Below are 13,730 nucleotides of genomic sequence, written 5' to 3'. Positions count from 1 at the left end.
TCAAAAGTAGTTATATCAAATCAAGTTCTGTCCTTTCTCTCCTCTCCATGGTGCAGCCAGGAGGAAGTTTCAGCACAGGTACAATCTACAATAAAAAGAAAAAATAAAAAGGGGGAAATCCTCGTGTTTCACCTTAGCAGCTGCAGAGACCCCTGAACACTCAGAGCACTCAGTTGTAGCAGCTCTGTTTGGATGTGTCAGGCATGGAAAAGCTGCTGCTGCATTTTCATTTCCTGTAAATAAGCAGTGGGTATATTCAGGAAGGCACTGGAAACAAATTGATTAAATCAAAAAGCAAGAGGTTTCCTTCACTCTCAGATTCTGTTATGTTTGCTGGGAAACCCAGCAGCGTTGTGGAGCTAGCAGAAGGGAAATAAATCCATGTGTGAGTTAATCACAGCTACAGTGGATATTTTCACCCCCAACGAAGGAGGAATGATGAGGAGGACTCTATCTTATCAGAAGGCTAATTAATTAGCTTTTTATACTATATTATCCTATATTTTATTACACTATATTACATTACATCTAAACTGAATCTGCCAAGCACTCAAATGCACAGAATCTCGTGGCTGTCACCCCACAGTCCTGACATACACAAACACAGACTGCCCAGAATGCCTGATAGCAGAGATTTCCCTCTAATGTATAACCCTCCTTTTGAATTTTTAATTCTTATGGAATTTAGGGGGTTTTCTTCCCCATTGTTTCTTTCATCTCTCAATGTCTAATTTCGTTTATCAGCAAATCTAAAGTTTATTTGTAAAAGCAAAATATCTTTTCCCATTCATCAATCAGTGAAATCCTTCCCATTGTTTCTTTTATCTCCCAGAGCCAGCAGACCCACAGCTTGTTTGTAAAGACAAATTCACTATTCCTCCTCAAGCTGTTCAGTGATTCTGTGGTGTTTTCCTGCCCCTGGTCAGGGGGTGTCACTGGGAGCAGATCCCACCCTGGCCAGCTCTCAGCCATAGGGCACATTTGCAGAAGCAGATGCCAGAGAAGCCCAACTGCCCTCAGGCTTTGCTCCAGAGCTGGGGGAGCCCCCAGTTTGCAGCACTGAGCTGCCAGCCCTGCCCAGAGAGAGCTCCTGCCCACCTGCAGCACACCACACATGTGGGGGGATAGAATGTAAGAAAATAAAGATAGTGCAGAAGGTAATCTCCCCCCTGAGGAGCTGCAGCTGTACCAATCACCAAAGATTAGGAACAGGCCTGCCCTTAACAGGCCACAGCTGTGTCCAGTGAGGATGAGTGCTATAGAAGACTGGGTTATCTGGGTGAGGAGAGAGCTGGAGTTTGTTGGCTGTGCTGTGAGGAAGAAGGAGTCAGTGCTGCAAGGAGGTGCCCATGAGAAATCACCAAGAAAGTATGGGAGCTTTGCAATAAGATGATGACACACACACACACACAGCCCCTCTGCTTTGCCTGACTCAGCCCTTCTAAACCTCAAACAAAGGGAATTCAGCCCCAGTGAGCACCAACTGCTCATTTTTAGCCTTGACAGAGCAAAGCCAGCTCCTCTTGGAGCAGGCAGGGCTGCCCCACCCTGTGATGGGCACTGAGTTACCCAGCCCTGACTCACCTGGCACTGAGAGTGACCTGTGGTGACTCTGCCCTGCTGCCCAGGCAGCACTGGGTGCTGATTTCCAGGGAAATCACGTGTGGTGAGTAAAGCACACCCCATGGAAAGGAAAAGCCTCTCCTGGGATGGCAGAGGCTGCCCGCTCTCACCCCAGGGCTCTTTGCTTTGTGAGTTCAATGGGCTCTTGGCATTCAGCTGGGCTGAGCACGGTGTTCCCAACTCAGCTCATCCACTTACAATAAAATGACTGATTCACGAGGAAATCATATCTAAATTATGCTGGTTTAAATTCATCAGAGGAGATGAATGCTCAGGGGAACACAGGGACCTAGGGCAGGAAGGGAAAGTCTTCCTGGAGCTGGGGTTTCAGCCTCTGGGAAGAGAGCAGAGCCCCTCTGTAGAGTTTCCAAGCATGGTTCTGTCTGTAGAGGAGCTGTATCAGTCCCTGCACACCCTGCCATGGAAGGGGGGGAGTTGTGCAATCAGCAAATCCTTCCTGAGCTACAACAGGAGAAACAAGCTGTGGCCATCACTGCCACAAGCCAGGCAAGAAACTTCAGCCAAAAAAAACAACCAGCCAAAGACAAAACAAAAGCCAAAAAAAACCAGAACAAAGAAAAAACCAAAAAAACCCCAAAAATGAAAAACAAAACAAAAAAAACCAAGCAAGAAACTTCAGCCAAAAAAACCCCAACCAAACAAAAACAAAATAAAACCCAAAAAACAAAACAAAAAATCCAAAAAAAACCACAAAAAAAAAAAAACCCCACCAAAACAAACAAACAAACAAAAAAGCCCCCCAAAAATATCCCAAAAAACTCCCCCAAAATACCAAACCAAAAAAAAAAAAACAAATGGCTTTGCACTGGCAGCTTCTCTCTGGAGGAATGTAATTAGTGTTTTACTGCTTGGGTTCTGCATGCTGGTGACTTTCCTGAGATGGTCAGCGCTGTGTTCACCCAGAGGCTCAGAGCAGAACCTGCACAAGGGTTGAGGTGGGAGGAGGAGTTTGCTGTCCCTGCAGAACTCCAGCACTGCCATCATCTGCTGCCCTGCCCTGGGGCATGCAGTGCAGCCCTGGAACTCCTGAATGTCCCTTTTTGGGTTATGTGCACGCACCCCTGGAGTTCATGAATGCCTCTTTTTGGGTTATGTGCTCAGCTCCTTGAGGCAGGAACTGTGCTTCACTTCTGACCACCAAATTCCCCAATAACTCACTTCCTTTTCAAAGCAGGACAACTTCCCACCTGCAGCCTGCCCAGCACTTTGGGGCTACCACGGTTTGAGGCCTTCTTGCAGAGAAAGTAACATGCAGGATTAGAAATGGAAATAAAATTAATGTCATCTGCTTCTCCTAGGAAAAGGAGACAGCCATCCCCATCTTATCCTGGCAGGGATCTGTCTCCTGCTGGGATGTGGCTGTCCCTGGAGAAAGATGGGTGAATTTTAAACTGAGAGGCTGCCAGAGCAATGTGGCAGTTTTATGGAGCCTTGTGGATCAGCACTGTGGAAGTGCTGCTAGAGCCAGACTGAAGAAGCAGTGTTTAGATTTGAGAGATTTAGTCTCAGATTTGAGGTCAAAGTTGCAGCTTGAGCCAAACCCATTTGGGATGATTCACACCAGAGACCTTCACTATCAATGATAATCACATCTGTGGTTATTGTAAAATTGCCAGCTGGTAAATCTCTGCTTGATATGAAGGAAGAAATTACTATAAAAACTTCATGGTGGACTCAGTGTTGAGAGTATCGCAGACATTTTTATGAAAAATCCTTTCCTTTGGATTTTTTCTTCTTGAGAAGTTGAGAGGCCTCAGGAACAAAATGTAACCAATGGTTATCTGCTGCTGTGGAATGCAACAGGTGCATCTGGGATTGGGCTCATGTGGTTGTTTCTAATCAATGGCCAATCACAGCCCAGCTGGCTCGGGCTCTCTGTCCAAGACACAAACCTTTGTTATTCATTCCTTCTTTTTCTATTCTTAGCCAGCCTTCTGATGAAATCCTTTATTCTATTCTTTTAGCATAGTTTTAATGTAATATATATCATAAAATAATAAATCAGCCTTCTGAAACATGGAGTCAGATCCTCCTCTCTTCCCTCTTCCTGGGACCCCTGTGAACACGGTCATGGTGAGAGGGTGAGCTGTGGCTCCATTTCAGCTGCTGTGGTTTTAGGGGATTTTTTGTCTTTCTGGTGGCTCTGCCTGTGGAACCACTCAGGGCTGGGGGGCTGATGTACATTTCTTCTGGATTCATATTCCTGGCAGAGGTATTGGAAGTGATCAGTAGCTCTTGGTCGTTGCAAAATTTACTGCCAGCACCATGTAATCACTGAGAAAAGTGGTTATTATCCTCTCCACCCCGCTAACTCCTTGAGGATAAAAATAATCTAAAAATTTGGTGTAATTTTCTTCTTTGATCCTCCCTTGCAATTCTTGAGAGCAGCGGTTGTGCAGCTGGGAGTGGGGAGACTGATGTGGGTGTCATATGAAGGATTTCAGTGTGTTCTGTGAAGGGATAATGAAACAGCCCTCAAAGATGAGGAGTCCTTTCAAATGATTAGTCCCCTTCACCTGTGTAAAGACAGACATTAATATTCTTCTGGGACTTTGTGAACAGTATGTACCAGCATGAAAAGAAATGTCAGGCTCTTATACATGTCCTTGTTATTATGCTGCTTTTCCTTACATGAGAATACATTTAGATGGGCTAAAAAGAGGCTCTTAATGGAGTGGAGTAGCTAATACTACAATGCTGAAAAAATGAGATGGTGGAGAAGATGAAAGGTTTCATCTTCAGGCAGTGTGGGACATGGCTGGGGCTGATGCCAGCTGATGAACCAACCTGTGTTTGGGCAGGAGGAGGTAAAATCATGCCTGATGTCTTTCCTGCAGCCATCACGTGGCAGGAATCCACCTGTAAGGCCTCCTGCACCCATGAATCTCTAACTGGAATTTTGTCCAATGAGCCTGGTCTGCAAATCAGTGTGCAAACCTTTGTTAAAGGTTGTGCTGCAACTTGAGAAACACACCAGCAGCATGGAGACATTTAGCTGGTGTCCAGGTGACCTCATTCTGGTGCTTGGCAGCAGTGCCTGGCACTTTGCTCCTGGCTAAAGCCAGCCCAGCCCTCATTTTAGTCCTTGCACAGAGGTCCAGGTGAGGGTGTCATTGTCCCGTGTCCCCCTGGCTCAGCTCCTGCCTCTGCTGCCCTGGAGGCTGCACCTGCATGGAGGGACCCCAGTGCCCTTCCCGAGCCTAAAACAGGATCCCAGGATGGTTTGGGCTGGAGGGCACCTTCAAGATCATCTTGTCCCACCCCCCTGCCATGGCAGGGACACCTTCCACTGTCCCAGGCTGCTCCAGCCCCAGTGTCCAACCTGGCCTTGGGCACTTCCAGGGATCCAGGGGCAGCCCCAGCTGCTCTGGGCACCCTGTGCCAGGGCCTGCCCATCCTCACAGGGAGGAATTTATTCCTAATTTCTAATCTAGCCCTGCTCTCTTCTGGTTTGAAGCCACTTCCCCTTGTCCTGTCACTTTTTAAAGGGACTGCCCTTGCTGGGAGTGCAGATTGGAGCATGAGCTCCCTGTCCTGCAGATCAAAATCCTCCTGCTGTGCACCGAGGGAAATGGGAAAAGGGTTTGGCTGCAGATCTCCTTTAATGCCTGCAGTGATGTGGGAACCCAGGAAATTCCTCTGGCTGCCCTGGAGGGCTCGAGCTGCTGCCCAGGGGGCTCAGAGACCTTGGCACAGAGCCCAAGACCCCTGTGCCTTTGATTTAGCCTTGGAAAAAACAATTACCAACATCAGATGAAGAATTGCAAGCCATGACAGTTTAAGTAGAATGATAGTGAATTTATCACGGGGTGAAAAATAGATTTTTTGGAGTTTTTAGAATGGGGGTTCAGGGGGCAAGATGGAGGAATCTGGGCATGTCCAGCCTTTCTCCTTCTTCTTCCTGGCCTCCATCTTCTGGGTGATGTTGGCACTTTTGGATTGGTTTAGAGTAGAAGCTCACTGTCTAACATAGGTGATAGGTATTGGAAAGTAATTGTAAACATTGTACACGAAGTTTTTAGTATAAAAAGATAACACTGCCCTGGGGGCAGGCAGAGTGCCTGGACTGTCTTGCTGAGCTGACCTCAGCAGGACAGGAGAAAGAATTTTATAGCTAAGGAACAATAAACAACCTTGAGACTGAGAACTGAAGAGCTCTGACTCCTTCTTTGACTGCCAGGCTGGGAAAAGAGACTTTCTAAAGTATCTCAGGGTCACTCTGAGCAGTGAGAGACCTGAGACAGTGATTCCTCCTCCTCCTCCTCTGGGCAAGGGAGGAGGGAAGAGGGAGCCCCACAGCACAGAGCATCCGTGGCTGTGTCCCAGGCAGCAAGGGCAGCATGTGCCACACACCCAGAGCTGATCCAGGCGCTTCCATCTGCCCTGCTGTGGTCACAGCCAAGCTCATTTTCCAGGCACTTCTTGCAGGCACCAGCCTGCAGCTTCAGGAAGGCTGCCCTGGGTAAATGCACATTCAGAGAGCACATTTTAATACAACTCAGGGTGGTGAAATGAACTTTTTGCTGAGCTCTGAAAATGACAGGGCTCAAAAATATAGCTTAAAAACCTCAGGCAAACCCCATCTGGCAAACGGGCTTTGATTTTGACCCCACGCTATGGAGTAATAAATCCATCCATGAAGCAAAGCACAGGACTCAGTTCTTTTTTTGAAAGAATGTCAATGTGAATAAAGGTTGTTATTCACTTTTACAGTCTGCAAACACCATTCTCACTCTGCAAACTCTGAGTTCCTCCTGCGAGTCACGCCACGGAGCCCCTCTCCATGTACAATGTGTCCCTCAGAGTGATTATTGTCTCCCTGGTTAAATGTTAACGACTGGGATGAGAAAAGACCTTTGTCCTGGAGATAAATTCAGAGGTGTCACAAGGTTGTTGCACTGGAAATAATGGACTTAATCTCAGCATTGAAAGGAGTAAAGACTCTGAGTTAGCCTGCACAGTTCATGTTTGAAAGAAAGAGCTGTGCCATACTAATTGGTGCAAGCTTTTAATATTAATCAGCTTGTAACCTTTTCAATTTAATTTTAGGTATTTTCATGCAAAAGATGCCTGGATTTGTGGAACACCTACATGAAGCCATGTGAATGTCTATAATTCAGTGCAGTTCAAAGCTGTGGGAGCTGCTGAGTGCTCACAATTTTCTCCTCAATAGAAACAGTTAGATAAATACACAAATAAAAATGTAGGCTTAGAAATGCAATTTTTTCTGCCTTTTTGCATACAGTTGCCAGTGGATGAAGCTGGATGACCTGTCCTAGCTCTGTTCTTTGGAGCTGCAGCCATCAGGCAGCACCTGATGCTTCCTGCATGGGTGGAAAAGGCAGCCTGAAGCACAGGTCAAGGAGTAAAAATCACCCTGCAGGGTGGAGAAATGACACAACTGGGAGAATAAAATGAAAGACTGTAAATAAAGGGGACATTCCTGCACTTTTTGTCCATTGCAAGCCAGGATCTCCCTGGCTCTGGATGACACAGCCTTGGCTCAACAACCCTAAAATGGGTGATGTGCTCTTTGCAGGGAAAGGAGCTGGGAAGAGTCACTGCCCTGGAGATCTGCCCTTGGCAACACACACAGCAGGCAGGAGGAGGAGGAGGAGGATCACATCTTGGGTGGGGGGGAGAAAATGGAGAAGAAAATAAACGAGGCAATGAAATCATCCTTTATGACACACATGCCACCGCGGTGAATTGTCAGGAGGACATGGTGGTTTACACCTGTGACCCCAGAACATTTAGGAATGTATCTTTTACACCTATGATCCCAGAACATTTAGGAATATATCTTTTGGACCTATGATCCCATAACATTTAGGAATATATATTTTACACCTGTGACCCCAGAACATTTAGGAATGTATCTTTTACACCTGTGATCCCATAACATTTAGGAATATATATTTTAGACCCGTGACCCCAGAACATTTAGGAATATATATTTTACTCCTGTGACACCAGAACATTTAGGAATATATCTTTTGGGTCTGTGACCCCATAACCTTTAGGAACATATCTTTTAGACCTGTGACCCTAGAACATTTAGGAATATATCTTTTAGACCTGTGACCCCACAGCCTTTAGGAACACATTTCTTCAGCTCTTCCCCACGATAAGAACTCAGCTCCCTGCAGCCAGTGCTGGAGGCACCAGTGGGTCCAGTAGCCCTGGGCAGCACTGGGGGGTGGTGGGAGGGCAGCTGCTCCTGGGGAAACACCAAATTCCCTGCGTGAGAGGGTTTGGTGGGTGTTGAACCTGCTGCCTGCACAGCTCCCTGTGCATTATCCATATCTTTGCTGCCCACCACGCTCCACAGGGCCCAAGGACAGCAGGAATCCCAGCCCCAGCCATGAATTTCCATCTCTATTCCAAAGCCTGGCAAGGAAAAGTGGTGGAAAACACTTCTAACAGGCATGTTAGGGGTTTGTTTGTTAATATAACTCTGCCTGAAATTAATTTTTTTCTTTTTGGGAAGGGAAATAATAACTCAAACACATAAGCACTGCTCTGAATGTTCATTTCATTTAGCTGGGGCTTGCTCAGTAAAGAAAATTAAATTTTGAACTTTCAATTTTTTTACTGGTTTTCGGGCTTCTGGGATTGTTTGGTGGGGAATTTGCTCATCAAAAGGGAAATCTTTCCACCTTCCTGGAGAGGTGGTAGTGCCCCAAGCCTGCTGGTGCTTAAGGTGTGTTTTGGCAATGCCCTGAATAACAAGCTGCAATTTTGGCCAGCCCTGAAGTGGCAGCACTGAGGGACAAATTGGCTCCCAGGGCTTACCCAGGGCAGCTGCTAGCTGGCCATTCCAGAAGGCATGCCTTGGGCACACAAATTTGAGGAGGATTTATGTGGTTTTGTCTTGATTTTCTCCTGTCATTTTCCAGCCTGGAGCGTGTCCCAGCTGTCCTGAGCACAGAATGCCATCAGTAGGCTGAGAACAAACTTTTTTTTTTAATTTTTTTTTTTTTTTTTTTTGGTATAAAATGACAGAGCTGCTCCAAGTCCCTGTCAGTTTGGAGCTTTAGGGCAGAGGATCTGCTGGGTCTGCCAGCCAGGCTGGAACTGTGCTTCCACACAGTTTGGAAAACAGATTTTTCCTCAGAGACTTTACAGCAAACGTTGGCTGCGGCAACGCCGGGCTGCACTTTCCAAACCCTCCTGGTTCTAAGTTTGTCTTGCAACAGAGCCAAGAGTGGTGTTACAAAATTGTCTACAGATAGCTGCTTTCTGTGTGTGCTTGTGCCTGAGTACACCTGTGATTCCTGACTACCTGCCAAAAGAGCCAGAAAGCTTTTTTTGTGTCTGTGAGTTTGGTTTCTCACCAGCCAAGGGCCAGATTTGCTACACCTCAGTGTCTGACCTGTTGGTTACAGCTCCTTCCTTTATGGGGACATCCAAAAAGTGGGGTTGGCCAGAAGTTTTTGTTTTCTGGTAATGGGAATGTTGGTTTTTGCATCCAAAAATCCACAAGGTGCTTTACAAATGTGGATTGTTTGAAAGGAGAGGGAAGCTCTGGCTTGCTGAGTCACTCTAGAAGGGATTTGAAGCCAGTGAGAGATTATTAAATTTATTATTGTGATTTACTGGTGAGAGGAATAGTGGATTTGTCTTTACAAACAAGCTGTGGGTCTGCTGGTAGATAAAACCAGCACTGGGGAATAAAAGAAACAATGGGAAGGATTCCACTGATTGATGGATGGAAAAAGATCTTTGCTTTTACAAATAAACTTTAGGTTTGCTGATAAATAAAATTAGACATTGGAAGATGATAGAAACAATGGGGAAACCCCCTGAATTCCATAAGAATTAAAAATTAAAAGGGAGGGTTATACATTAGAGGGGAATCTCTGGTATCAGGCATTCTGGGCAGTCTGTACCTCTCAAGTACCTCAGCCAATGGGGAGAGAAGGGAAAAGTGGCCGGGAAATTGAGATAGAAAGGAGTCTGCATCCTCCAAAAATTTGAGAGACCCCAGGTGAATGCGCCATGGCCCCTCCCTTTATTCCAATAAAGTCAAAGGACTCCTCTGTCTCCTTTTTGGACATAAACCTCTGGTGTTTGTGCATTAATTTTCCTGACACTGGGGTTTTTGTGCCATCACAGCATTCACACACAGACCTCCAATGTCCCATTTTGTCAGAGTCCAAACAACATTTCTGCCTGGGCACTGCCCTGGAGAGCTGAGAGAAAGGGGAGATCACCTGCTGCTCTCCCATCTTGCCTAGATCAGGAACATCCAAGCTCTTTTATTTTAAACACACCTCAGAAAGTTTTTGCTGTATTTTTCTGGTACTAAACAGCCCTATTGACAAGGGTGCTGTGTGGAAGAGGATGGTGCATGCACAAGGGGGGCTCAGGAGGCCCCAGAAACACCTCTGGGCAGTAATTCCTTGGAGCTGGGAGTCAGAGCAGCAGCTGGCTGGTCCTGCATGAGGCTCCTTCCCTATAAACTCTTCCTGTGGGCTGAGGGTTGAGTGCTCCTCATCCCTGACAGGCTTGATCCTTTGTTTTATAGCCACAGGTGAGCCAAGGAGATGGGAAACAAGGCAAAAAGGGGAGGTTTTGTGTTAGTGGGGTAGAGGATTTGCCCACTCTGTTTGCTCTCGCACAGAAATTTTTACAGCGTGACAAGAGAATAAAAGCAGAGTGTGGCTCTCAATCCCACAGAGCAGGTTCAGGAGCCAGGACACCCCTCTGGCTGTCCTGAGCAGCCAAGATCCCTACCAGGGGCTCAGAGACCCTGGCACAGAGCCCAGGATGCCCCTGTGGGTTTGATTATGACCCATGGAGCAAGTTACCAACCTCAAATGAAGATCAGCAAGCCATGACAAATTAAGTAGAATGATGGTGAAGTTATCATGGGGTGGAAAAGTAGATTTTGGGGTTTTTAGAATGGGGGTTCAGGGGGCAAAATGGAGGGATCTGGGTGTGTCCAGCCTTTCTCCTTCTTCTTGGCCTCCATCTTCTGCTGTGATGTTGGCACTTTTGGATTGGTTTAGAGTAGAAGCTCACTGTCTAACATAGGTGATAGGTATTGGAAAGTAATTGTAAACATTGTACATGTAGTTTTTAGTATAAAAAGATAACACTGCCCTGGGGGCAGGCAGAGTGCCTGGAACTGTCCTGCTGAGCAGACCTTGGCTGGACAGGAGAAAGAATTTTATAGATGTTTCTACATTAAACAACCTTGAGACCGAGAAATGAAGAGCTCTGACTCCTTCTTCAAGTGCCAGGCTGGGAAAAGAGACTTTGGAACTCATCTCGGGGTCCCTGTGAGCAGTGAGAGACCCCGACAAGCAGGCATGCAGGTAAACTTGCCCTTCAGATGTTTTTAGAGAGAGGCTTGCAGCAAAAAAATCTGCTGTTAAAATGGGAAAATGGAACAGTGCATGGCAGTGCTTCTCCTGACAGGCTCAAACTCCCACGTGGGGCAGATGCTGTTATTGCTGCTCAGAGGCAGCTCTGGGATGAACAATTTCCATGCACAGACACTCCTGTGGCATCACTTGGCTCCTGTATTAACAGGCACTAAACTTCCTTTGTAAATTGGCTGCTGTGGGGGTACTCACATTTTTAAAAAGCTGCTCCCCTCCCAAGGCGTGCAGCCTCAGTTTGATCTGATTATCAAACCCCACTAAAACACAGAGTAATGGGCTGTGGGATCTCACAGCTCTAAAAAGAAAAAAAAAAAAGTAGTAAAATCCCAGAGCTCATCATTAGTTTCCCTGGCTAAATGGTGTGGAATTGTTATAACCCATTTTATGTTCAGCTTTGATCACAAGTCTAGGACAGCAATGCAAGGCTGGGGAGCACCTGACACTGCCATGATGCTGAAAGCTGCCACAGGTCATAGAAAATTCTCTGTAAGACACCTACTGTAAGCAGAAACAACACTGAGACACAATACCCACTCTTAGTCATTGGAACGGGGGGAGAAAAGATTAAATCACACTCAGACATCTGTCTCCCTGCCTCAAAAAACTTCATTCTCATGCTGAGTCTGGTTTTAAAATGTCACCTTGAAAATGTGTGACATTTTAATGGGCTGATTGCCTGAGACTCTCAAATCCTTTAATTAGCATATGAATCACAATGTTAAATATTGTGGGGAAAGCATAAGAAACCAGAATTATGAGAGAATGCCTTGCATTTCCCTTGGTTAAACATATCTTGGGAGGACTGTCTCATAGAAATCTAATATTACAAAGACAAATGAGATTTAAAAAAAAAAATACTGTGGTATTCCCATTTATACCATCAGCTGGTTGCCATTGCATGTTTTTGGGTTTTTTTTATTTATTTTACAGCTGCCTGTGAAAGCAGCCTGGGTGTTGCCTGTTCTTTCAATAACCCTCACAGCACATTACAGCATCACCACAGCCACTGCTGCAGCCCTGAGGATGGGCTGCATTCCCTTTTCCACATTTGTGATGCAGCTCCAAAATATTCAGCAGGATTTCATCAAGGTCTTTTGTTCATCTCTCTCCAGTAAACAGTTTTTTTGGTTTTTTTTTTTGGTTGCTCCTAAAATTGTTGCAGGCCAAAACAAACCATCAATTCCCAAAAATCCTTCAGTCAGAGAAAGGCAAGAAAGAAGTTCCTTTCTGCCAGGGCTGGTGGGAGCTCAGCAGATGCATAAATAATTGCTGGATTAGGGTTTGTGCTTAGAGAAAACCCTTCCAGCTGAAACAAAACTTCCTGTAAGGATCTCACTCCTAGGAAGCTTTGGTGGGAGGAAGGGGCAGTGGAGTTTGCACAGCAGGTTTTCTCATCTGGTGTGAGCAGCTCAGTGCAGGAGCTGGCAAGGCCTGAGCAATTGTTGGTGGCTCCTGCACAGCTCATCTGCCCTGGGAGCTGGTCTGGGACAGAAATCTGCCTGAATGGAGATGGCAAATTCCATTTACCCGTGCATAAGTGGTGAAGAATTCCACAGAGGAACAGTCTGGGAACGTACTTTGGATTATAAGGTTTAGGAAAGAAAAAGGGCACAAACCACATGTTAAATGGATAATGAGGTGATTGGCTCTTACAATTAAAAATTAACTATTGTGTGAATGTCAATAAAAGCTTTAGTGATGTATGGTTATGTTATTGTAGTTTAGATGTCCTCTGTTCTTCCCATGGTTCCCTTTCCCCCCTGTATTGTTGCCATCAGGCAGCCTGGGCTGTCCAGGACAGGTACAAAGAAGCTGCACAGGTGTCCCTGGCATGGGGCAGGTGGAATGGAAAAGCTTGGGGGTGCTCAGGGGGTGGGCATGGCAACACCTGAGCTCCAATCCAGGGACAAGAAAGCAGTTTGCACTGATAAATGGCACAGAAGAGCTGACTGACAGACCTTGGGAGGGTCAGGGCTGGCTGATGCAGCCCCCAGGGGTATAAAAGACTGAGCATCCATCCTGAAGATGAACTGGCCATGTGGTGTGCATGAGGGGCAGTTCCCAGCACTGCAGCTTTTTCCTTATGCAGTCCTTTGTTGTATTTCTGTTAAGGTTTAATAAAGCTCTTTAAATTTTCAAAGTGAGCAGTTGTCTCTCATACCACATAATTCAGATTCGACCTTTGAGCATCGAAGTTTGAGGTAAATCAAAACCAGGGTGTAGTTCATCCATTCATGAAGATTCTGTGTGAGTTGGAGCTGACCCTGGGCTTGGATCTTTCCATTTCCCTTGGGATCTGTTCAAATCCAGGGATCAGAGCCCTTTCCAGTTTGCAGCAGAAAGCCCAAAACCACACACAAAAAGCTGTTTAAAGGAGGAGGCACCAGCAGACAGAACCATCTGTGAGTCTGTCCTGGGTCTCTGGTAGGAACAGAGTAGAGGGAATGGAAGTTTTGGGGTAATTTGGATCTCCCTGAGAGATTGGAGAGTAACTGCAATAACACAATTTGTGTGCTAATGAAAGAAACCAAACACAGGAAACGGCACTGGGGGAGAAATGAGAGTTAAACTCAGGATTAATGTGCAGAAACAACAGGAGGACAGTCTGAATTTCCAGGGCAGGAGGCAGGATTTGCTGTTCAGGGCTGGTACCTGAGACCTGGGAGAGAGGCTGAGCTGCCTCAAGTGTTTCCT

General features: G+C 46.1%; 1 protein-coding gene across 1 annotated transcript in view; it reads right to left on the bottom strand.

Annotated features, from left to right (window-relative positions):
* The window catches only part of SLC37A1 (solute carrier family 37 member 1), a 124,228-nt gene that overhangs the window by 130 nt on the left and 110,368 nt on the right, over positions 1–13,730 (bottom strand). The gene's annotated exons all lie outside the window — the stretch shown is intronic.

Source organism: Agelaius phoeniceus, chromosome 2 (assembly GCF_051311805.1).
Source record: "Agelaius phoeniceus isolate bAgePho1 chromosome 2, bAgePho1.hap1, whole genome shotgun sequence".
NCBI classification, from domain to species: Eukaryota; Metazoa; Chordata; class Aves; order Passeriformes; family Icteridae; genus Agelaius; species Agelaius phoeniceus.
The sequence above is the reverse complement of the archived record's forward strand: the minus strand, read 5'-3'. Positions and strand labels throughout refer to the sequence as shown.